Source organism: Bos indicus, chromosome X (assembly GCF_029378745.1).
Source record: "Bos indicus isolate NIAB-ARS_2022 breed Sahiwal x Tharparkar chromosome X, NIAB-ARS_B.indTharparkar_mat_pri_1.0, whole genome shotgun sequence".
Lineage (NCBI taxonomy): Eukaryota > Metazoa > Chordata > Mammalia > Artiodactyla > Bovidae > Bos > Bos indicus.
Genome location: NC_091789.1, coordinates 16,954,886 through 16,963,679, shown reverse-complemented (window position 1 = coordinate 16,963,679; position 8,794 = coordinate 16,954,886). Strand labels below are relative to the sequence as shown.

At 44.8% G+C, this 8,794-nt stretch overlaps 1 pseudogene; it reads right to left on the bottom strand.

Annotated features, from left to right (window-relative positions):
- Nucleotides 1-8,493: 8,493 nt before the first annotated feature.
- On the bottom strand, nucleotides 8,494-8,591 carry LOC139181826 (U2 spliceosomal RNA; annotated as a pseudogene).
- Between the last annotated feature and the right edge of the window lie 203 nt (nucleotides 8,592-8,794).

Sequence of the window (8,794 nt, the reverse complement as noted above, 5' to 3'; positions counted from 1 at the left end):
TTGGTGACTGGTAAAAATAGTTTGTCCTCAAGTTTTAAAGCATCTTCTATCAGGACTGCAATAGTTGCAAGGTTTCAAAGGCAGGGAAAGATCTCTCCTCAAAAAGGGAGTAGGACACTCAGGGACCATCAGAAACTGGTGGAAAAATATTTGTCCATCCCAACAACAAAGAAGTGCTTGGGTGAATCTTTTCATAATTGTTTTTCCTGTAGCACTCAAAATGGTACAGTTTTGAGAGGAGAAGACTCCACAGTAGGAGGTCAGAACAGAGTAGGTAGCCCCTGTATCAACCAAGAAATTCTGGGACCTACCTGCCACATTCAGTTTCACCCTTGGCTTCAGTCCCATGGTGGTTATCTGTGACAGGCAGGCTGGCTGGAGGGAACCACTTCAGTCCTGTTGAACCATCCTGAGGGAAGGCTTGGCACTTGACCTTGAGGCTGTTGGGTCCCCAGGGCAGAGGGCCACCCAATGTCCCAACTGATGGCATTTGTAGCAAGCCATTTTAGGAGACTTGCCACAGTTTGTATACTGTTTGGCCTAGTGTCCTGTCTGTCTACAGATTAGGCATTTGCCTTGTGCCTTGTCCTTCAAGAACTCGGGGTTTGCCATAGGGCTTCCCTGAAGGGGCAGCCAGCATCTGGGCATGTCTTGTCTCTTTCCTTCTCTCCCATTCCTGGGCCTTGGCCTCCCTCTCCTGTTCTCTGTTATAAAAGGTATTGATGGCTATCTGGACCATTTCATCTAAAGAGGCAGCAGGGTCTTGCTGCTGTAGCTGTTGTAACTTTATCCTGATCTTCGATACATCCTGGGACAGGAGTTTGCCCTTTAAAATCACCTGTCCCTCATAAGAGTTTAAGTCCAAATTGGTAAACTTTTGGAGGGTCTCTTTTAGACTTTCCAGAAAGGCAATGGGGTTCTCCTTGGACTCCTGAGTTATTGCTAAGACTGGGCACAGTCCCACAAATCATAGGTTTCCTTCTATTTCCATGGGTGGACTTCCTTAGGGATGAGTCTTTCTGAAGCTTATTCTACTCAGTATTGTTGCAACCTGAGAGCTGGGCGTCCCTGGGTCAGGGTGCAGATCCCCAGGCAGGTTGAGGCATGACAACCTCCTGGAGATCGAATACCCGGGCAGGCAAAGGCATGTCAACCTCCCAAGAATTGGGTCCCTCTGCAGGTCAAGGTGTGTCGACCTCCTGGGACCCCTGGACTGGTGGATCCCCGAGCAGGTTGAGGTGTGACAACCTCCTGAGGACCAGATCCCTAGGCAGGTTGAAGCATGTCAACCTCCTGGCACCCCTGGACTGTCAGATCCCTGAGGTTGAGGCATGACAACCTCCCAGAGACCAGATCCCTAGGAAGGTCAAGGCAGGTTGACCTCCTGGGACCCTGGGCTGGTGGATCCCTGAGCAAGCTGAGACATGACAACCTCCCAGGGACCAGATCCCTAGGAAGGTAGAGGCAGGTCAACCTCCTGGGACCCTGGGCTGGCGGATCCCTGGGCAAGCTGAGGCATGACAACCTCCCAGGGACCAAATTCCTAAGCAGGTCAAGGCAGGCCAACCTCCTGGGACCCCAGGCTGGAGTTGGGCATCCCCAAGATCTCCAGTGTGAATAGCGCTGGGTAGGATTAAGGGGTTGAAATCTTAACTCATTGCCAGTTTGTCCACTGCAGATGGGAATAGATACCATGATGTAAAGCAATCCAAGCCTGTGCCCTGAGACTGGGAACCTGGTGAAACAGCCATAAGCCTTATCCTCTTATTGCTCTGAAGGAATGTAACTCACTGATTTCTTCCCTTAGTCCTCCATAAGAGCAATTTAGGGTGTTTCGCATGGTAAACATTTCATTGTCATAGCATAATAGAAGTAATGACAAAGGAGTGGGTTATCTGGTACTGTTAGGGACATTAAGAGTATTTTAGTAATAAGCTGGGTGGAGTGATGTTGCCTACAAGGGGGCAGGGTCCTGGTTGTAGGAGTTAGTAAGTGGCTTAAGAACAAATTGATAAGAGGCAACAGACCAGATGTTCCATAAAAGTGGAATGGAGATTTGATCTGGCAATATATTTGTAACTTTAGGAGAAGGGTGGTAAGGGTTTGGCCCCAAATAGCCTTCAGAGCTAACTCCCAAAGTGGCAAACATTGTCCCTGGAAGACCAATTGCCCTTGAATGGATGTCACCAACAGATGGACTTCTGGCAGGCATTGTGTGCCTGTCACCTGCCCTAGCGGGTTCACTGAGAGATGTTGTTATACATGTTGTGGGAAACATGGAAGATGAAGGGATTGGATTTCCCTCCTAAGGGTCAGCTATTTCCTGATTGTCCTGCCAGAAGATTGTAGAGGCAACATTGTAGGTCCAGATGGGGCTCAGGAAAAGAGCATGAAACAGGAGGGAAGGGGGCAGGGCATTACTTTTGAAAGAATGACATGGCCCAAGGTCATAACACAAACCCATTAAAATCAAGTGGGTCCAAGATGGCAGACAAGTCAAATTCAACTAAGCCTTGATCCTCAATCTGCAAGCTAAATGACAGACCCAGAGGTGCCATGACAGTTTCAAGGCACTATCAAAAGACCAAGAAGTGGGTGGTTCCCCAATTGTTGGAAAGATCCTCCCACTCATTAACATATGAATTCACCCAGCTCGCAAAAACTAACCATGCATTTCATGGCCACCACATACACCCTCTGTGATGGCACACACTCTGTGGACTGTGCTTCTCTCTGAATCCAAACAAATCTACCTCTTACCTATCACTGTGTCTCACTGAATTCTTTTTGCAATGAGACATCAAGAACCTGAGCTTCACTAGGTCCTGAAACCAGGCACCATGGGCTTTGGCCATGCTCAAGTCCTGGTTGGACACGACTGAGTGACTAAGCATAGCACAAAGTCCCTGCCATATGGGTTTGAGTCCCAATCTTAGGTAAATGGTTTCAAATACAATTTTCAGAAATGGAAAGATGATGACCTGACCAATCAAACAGTGGAGAGAGGAGCTGAAGGATGGGAGGGAAAAGCAGTGGGAAAAATGTGCTGAGGAACCCCTTTCATAACTTTCCAGAAAAACTGCTAAATGCCTGACCTGCACCCACAATTTTCATTGGCCTGATCCTTGGCACAAAGGAGGTTAAGGACAGAAGAACCTTCACACACTTGGGCAGCAGCTACTAGGGCACAGCAGATAGTGGAGCCTTCGAGACACACTGGGGAGTAGCCCCTGCTGGAGTCACTCAATTGTATGCCACTCGCCTGTTCACAAAGGGTTCAAGGAAATAAGAAATGAGAGACTGTAAAGGAATTAAGATTTTGTTAGCCATATGTCCTTCCAGCCATAGGAGTGAGGACCTCCTACCTTAACTGGAGGTCTTCTGGAATCTGAGATTGAGCCATATGAGCTTTCTGCCGAGTTTGTTTTTGCTGTCCCAGTTTCCAGCATGCTGGGCTTCTTGTCATTTCCACTGCACTGGATTTCCTTTGTGTTCAGCTTCCACCGCATGAGCTTTCGCCAAGTTGGGCTTCTGCTGTGCTTGGTTTCCGCCTTGCTGGGGCTGAGCTGAGGTTGTTTCAGCCAGGTTAAATCCGAGTCATGGCACCAGATATGTCAGGGGAGTGTGTAATTTCCTCAGTTCTGTCTTGAGACAGGAAAGATTTGAAATGGCTGACCAATGTTACAGCTCTGTTACAGCTCAGTTTTATTTGGCAAGCAAAGGATAGTAGACCCTTGAGGCATGAGGGTGGGCAGACCCCAAAGGAGAGGCCTCAATCTGTCTTGGCTTCCTCTTCTTATATATTTGTCTCCTCCCTTACTTGAGCCTGCCTTATGCAAATCGGGCTGGCCAAGAAGGGGGCGTGTTTGTTTTACCTGAAATTCTCACTCCAGTCCATGGATTTTCTTTTATTCCATTTTCGCAGGCTTTTCCCTTTCTTTGTCTTTTAGCCACCACCATTTTGGACTCCTTTTCCTGCTCTAACTACCTAACAAACCCATGCAAGCATGCAGTTTGTTTAACCCCATGCGCCCCAGAGTCTGCTGTGTACCCACATCACCCATGGTAACTGTATGTGTGTGTGTGTGTGTGTGTGTGTGTGTGAAAATAGAGAGCCTCAGGTCCAACTGCCTAGATATTCATAAGTTGGGCAGGATCTGCAAATCAGCACTGCAACAAACTTTCCAGCTGATTCTGATATGACAGATCCACAGACCAGCCCTCGTCAACCACTGACAAACCTCAGCTTGTGCAGCTGGGAGACTGAGGCCAAGAAAGGCTAAATGGACTTGCTCAAGGTCACACAGCTGAATTTCCAGAAAAGATGAACACGACTCTTTGTTTCTCCCAATTTGAAGGTGAATCAGGTAACTGCTTAAGTCAAAACTGAAACGTGGAGGTGCAACTGTTACCAAGTCCAAGCTCGCTCTGCTCGCCACACGATAGACCAATGAATCTGAGAGACAAGATGTTGAGACAAGGAAAAGACTTTAACTGGGGAGCCAGGAGACTGAGAAGATGGCGGGCTAGCGCCTCAAAATAACCATCTTATTGGGGTCTGGATGCCAGGTTCTTGTATAGATCAAAGATGGGGGAGGTGAGGAAGCAAAGAAAAAGGGCTATTAATCTTGCAAATATCTCCTAGAATGGCAAGCCTCAGGCAGAGGATGTGTTAATTTCTTCCTTCCTGCCATCCACAGGTGGGTGGGGTTCTGAACAAAGGAACTTTAGTTTACCAGTCAGGCCGAGGGGCATGATTCCCTAAGGCAAACCATTCTGTATGATTATAATAACAAAAGCAATGAAAAGCAAATCAAAGAAACAGTTCCAACATGGAGTCAGAATTGGCTTCCTTCCTGCAACGCAACCAGAGCTCAACCTCCCAGGGGAGGCAAAACTAGAGAAAGTTCTGGGCTGGGAGGAGAAGGAAGAAACCAAACGTTTAACCTTTCACTTTGGCACTATCTGAGAAAATTTTTTTCCAACTAATTTTGCTTATTTGGATGATGGGCCTAAATTCCATTTTCATCAGTTTTCTCCACCCTACATTGACTCTCCCAGGTTTTTTATACTGTTCTAGGGCACAGAACCTTTTGAGAGTAATTATCTGACTTTATGCAATATCAATGGAATATGTATTAAAATGACATAGTGACTGAATGCAATATGGTATCCTGAATTGGATCCTAGAATAAAAAAGAGACACTTGTGGAAAAACTAAGGAGATCCGAATAAAGTCTGTAGTTTAATGAATACTAATTTATCAACATTAATTTCTTTTTCTTTTTTTTAATTTTAATTTTATTTTATTTTTAAACTTTAAAATATTGTATTATTTTTTTATTTTAATTTTAATTTTATTTTATTTTTAAACTTTAAAATATTGTATTATCAACATTAATTTCTTAGCTTTGACAAATGTACCATTGTTATGTAAGATGCTAACATTAGGCAGAACTGGATGATGGGTGTACAGGAACTCTGCAACTTCTCTGTAAATATAAAACTATCACAAAAGAAAAGATTTGTTTAAAAAATGAGCTTAGGTAACAACAAACCAGAGCAGTCAATGAAGCAAAGACAAACTGCCAATCAGAGTACTGATTCCCTCTCCCACTGGTGGAAGCTGACTGCTTGATTTGTATGAGAAAGTTACTTAAGAGAAAAAGCCTGTTATCTCCTAGAAGGTAACCTGGCTGAGTTGGGGAGTAGAATGTGCTTTAATTTCAGGAGAATCAAATAATGATTTCCTTCCCTAAGAGCACATTCTGTCTGTGCAGTTTTCACTGAGGTAATTGTTTTCTATTTAAGTAAACAAAAACTGGAATAACCTCAAAATGGGGTTTGTATACAGTAGTTTATATACAGTAATGGGATTAAACTGGATGCTTTCTGTAGTAACAAACATTAAAAAAAGTAATATTTTATGAAGGTTGGTCATCTTCATTGTGCTGCATTGGTCCCTATGGAGGAGGTGTCTGTGCTTGATATTGTAGGATGTGAAAAGTCTTCAAACTTCCTGTCCCATCTCACCTTCCTGCAACAGTACCTGAAGCATCCCCATCATTAAATAAACATTTTGTTGTTATTGTTGTTGATTAGTTGCTCAGTCATGTCCAACTCTTTGTGACCCCATGGACTGTAGCCCACCAGGCTCCTCTGTCCATGGGATTCTCCAGGCAAGAATACTGGAGTGGGTTGCCATTTCCTCCTCCAGGGAACGTTCTTGACCTAGGGGTCAAACCTGCGTCCCCTGCATTGGCAGGTGGTTTCTTTAACACTGAGCCACCAGGGAATAAAGCCAGGGAATAAAACATTCACTGGGTACATTAATAATAACAGCTAAAACATAAGAAATAATTATTATGGGCCAGGTGATGATCATCAATGCTTTTAATTTTCACAACAACCATGCAAGGCAACAATGAGTTATTATTTTTGGTTCTGTAAATGGGAGTTCAGACTGTATAGGAAACTTGTCCAGGTCAGACAGGAAGTGTGTGGCAGAGCTAAATATTGAGCCTGGTTTTATCTGGCTCTTCTCACTTTGGATGTCATGGAAAAATGCTTAGCACTGCAGTGAACCATGCCACAGAGGCAGAGGGAAAAGAGCAAAGAGGGAATTATATCTGTGTGCTGATGGGAATGGATGCCAGGAGCAACGTGATTGGTTGGAGTCCTAGATTTCAGAGGCAGCTGCAGAGCGGTGGTCATCTAAGTCGTGGGAGAAAAAAAAAGGCATCTCTAAGGGAGACAAGAGGAATGGTGAGGCCAAAGTCTTCAATCGGCTCACACGTAGGCAGCAGGAGGTGGAGAAGGGGGTTGTTAGAGAGTAAGCAGAGGCCAGGAGAGGGAAATAGTGGGGATGCATATGCAGAGAGAATTTCAAGAAGTCATCAAATGCTCTGAGAGCTTAGATATGATGGAGAAACAAGAAGCAGTTGCATTTAATAATTTGCGTCATATCAGTTCAGGCCAGTACAATAGGAGGATGAGATCCATATTCAGAGGAGTTAGGAGGCAGGGGGCAGCAAGGCAGGAGAGGGAATAAGGTCAGGGTGCATGTCCTACTCATTCGGTGGGGGATGTAAGGAGGGAGGATGGACGGTGTCATTTTCAAAGCTGAGAAATGCTGAGAGGTGGAGGATCCACGGCTGAGTGAGAAAGTGATGATGCACAAGCAGGAGGAGGAGGACCACTGATGCAGCAAGACCCAGACCAAAGGGGTTGCAGAGGGAAGGAGGGCGCCAGGCAGCAAAGAAGGAGCAGGTGGTGACTCCTGGTGGGACTGGGAGCATCTGTGGAGAAGGCCCCTCTCAGAGAAAATTCTTTCCCCTTCCTGCTGTGTGCTCCCTTCTCTCTCCCAGTTTCCAAGATCTGCAGGAGACTGGACTCTCAGCAGCTGGGGCAGTCTGAGGGCACTGTCTTCCTGGGCACTAGGTCCATGAGTGGTGTCAAAACAAATGTCCTTTTCGTCATCATTTGGGGCTTGTTTCAGATCAGAGGTGCGATTTCACCAAGGGCTTCTGTTTTTAGTCTTTTATCAACACCACAAAATCACATTATCCCTCTGATCATTAGATTACTCTCACTAACATCATAATCACATTGCATACCCACAAATACATCATTATTCACTTAGGGTAATCAGTTTTAATGACACTCACTTCAGTTTCTTTCATAAATCACACGCTTTTATGAGATAATGGAGGAGAAACATCTAATTTTGAACTCGGACAAATGAAAAGTGAATGCATGTGTTTTTAAATGTATTTTTGTTGACTTCCCATGTCCATTACTTAAAGGGCAAAGAATATCTCCTGACTTCTCTCTTAGAAATAAATGAGGCAAAAGTACAGTGGATTTTGAATACCAAAGCATTCACTGGAATGTGTTGCAAACAAATAATAAACATAGCTCCTCCTTCATTGGCTTTGCACAAATCTCAGCTGAATAGAAATCAATGGTGGGAAGCAGTGTGTCTGATAGTCTCCAAAAGTGGTAAGGAGGAAAATCTTAACACCACCCCTTTACAGGAGCAGAATCAGACTCAGCTTGCTGTGTTGTCTGTGGAAAATAGAATAGCAATTTCTTCCATCCAACAAATGTATATTGAATTCCTACTATGCACCACACCAGGTACAGAGATGGATAAAACATTTTCTGTGGAACCTGCAGAGAGAGCTTCAGCATACAGTAGCCTTGTCCTACCCATTTTATGTTCCCCTTCCATCCATCTCTGTGAATGCACACCCAGAGATCCAAAAATGCATGGATTTTATGTCCCTCACCACCCCCTGCCCACCTCTCTGCCAGGGAAAGGCCAGCTCTCAGAAGTGCCTCATGGGAGGTAATTGAGCCACCTTCCTTGGTGGACCTGCCCTGAGATCCCAACCCTGTGACTTCCTGCCTTCCCTCCCATACCTTACCAGTCCATCAGGAGACACCAGATCCTTGCCTCAGGCTATCCTTCAGAGGATTCCTGCCAGAGACAGGGGCTCAGAGGAGAAGTTTTTTCCTGCTGGATCAAACAGAAGTCAGCCTGAAGACAGATACTACACTTGATCTTAGCCAAAAGGCCAAGAAGCAATATAGTGAAAATGAGTATACTACCTAAAGCAATCTATAGATTTAATGCAATCCCGTTCAAGCTACCAATGGTATTTTTTACAGAACTAGAACAAATAATTTCACAATTTGTATGGAAACACAAAAAACCTCGAACAGCCAAAGCAATCTTGAGAAAGAAGAATGGAACTGGAGAAATCAACCTGTCTGACTTAAGACTATACTA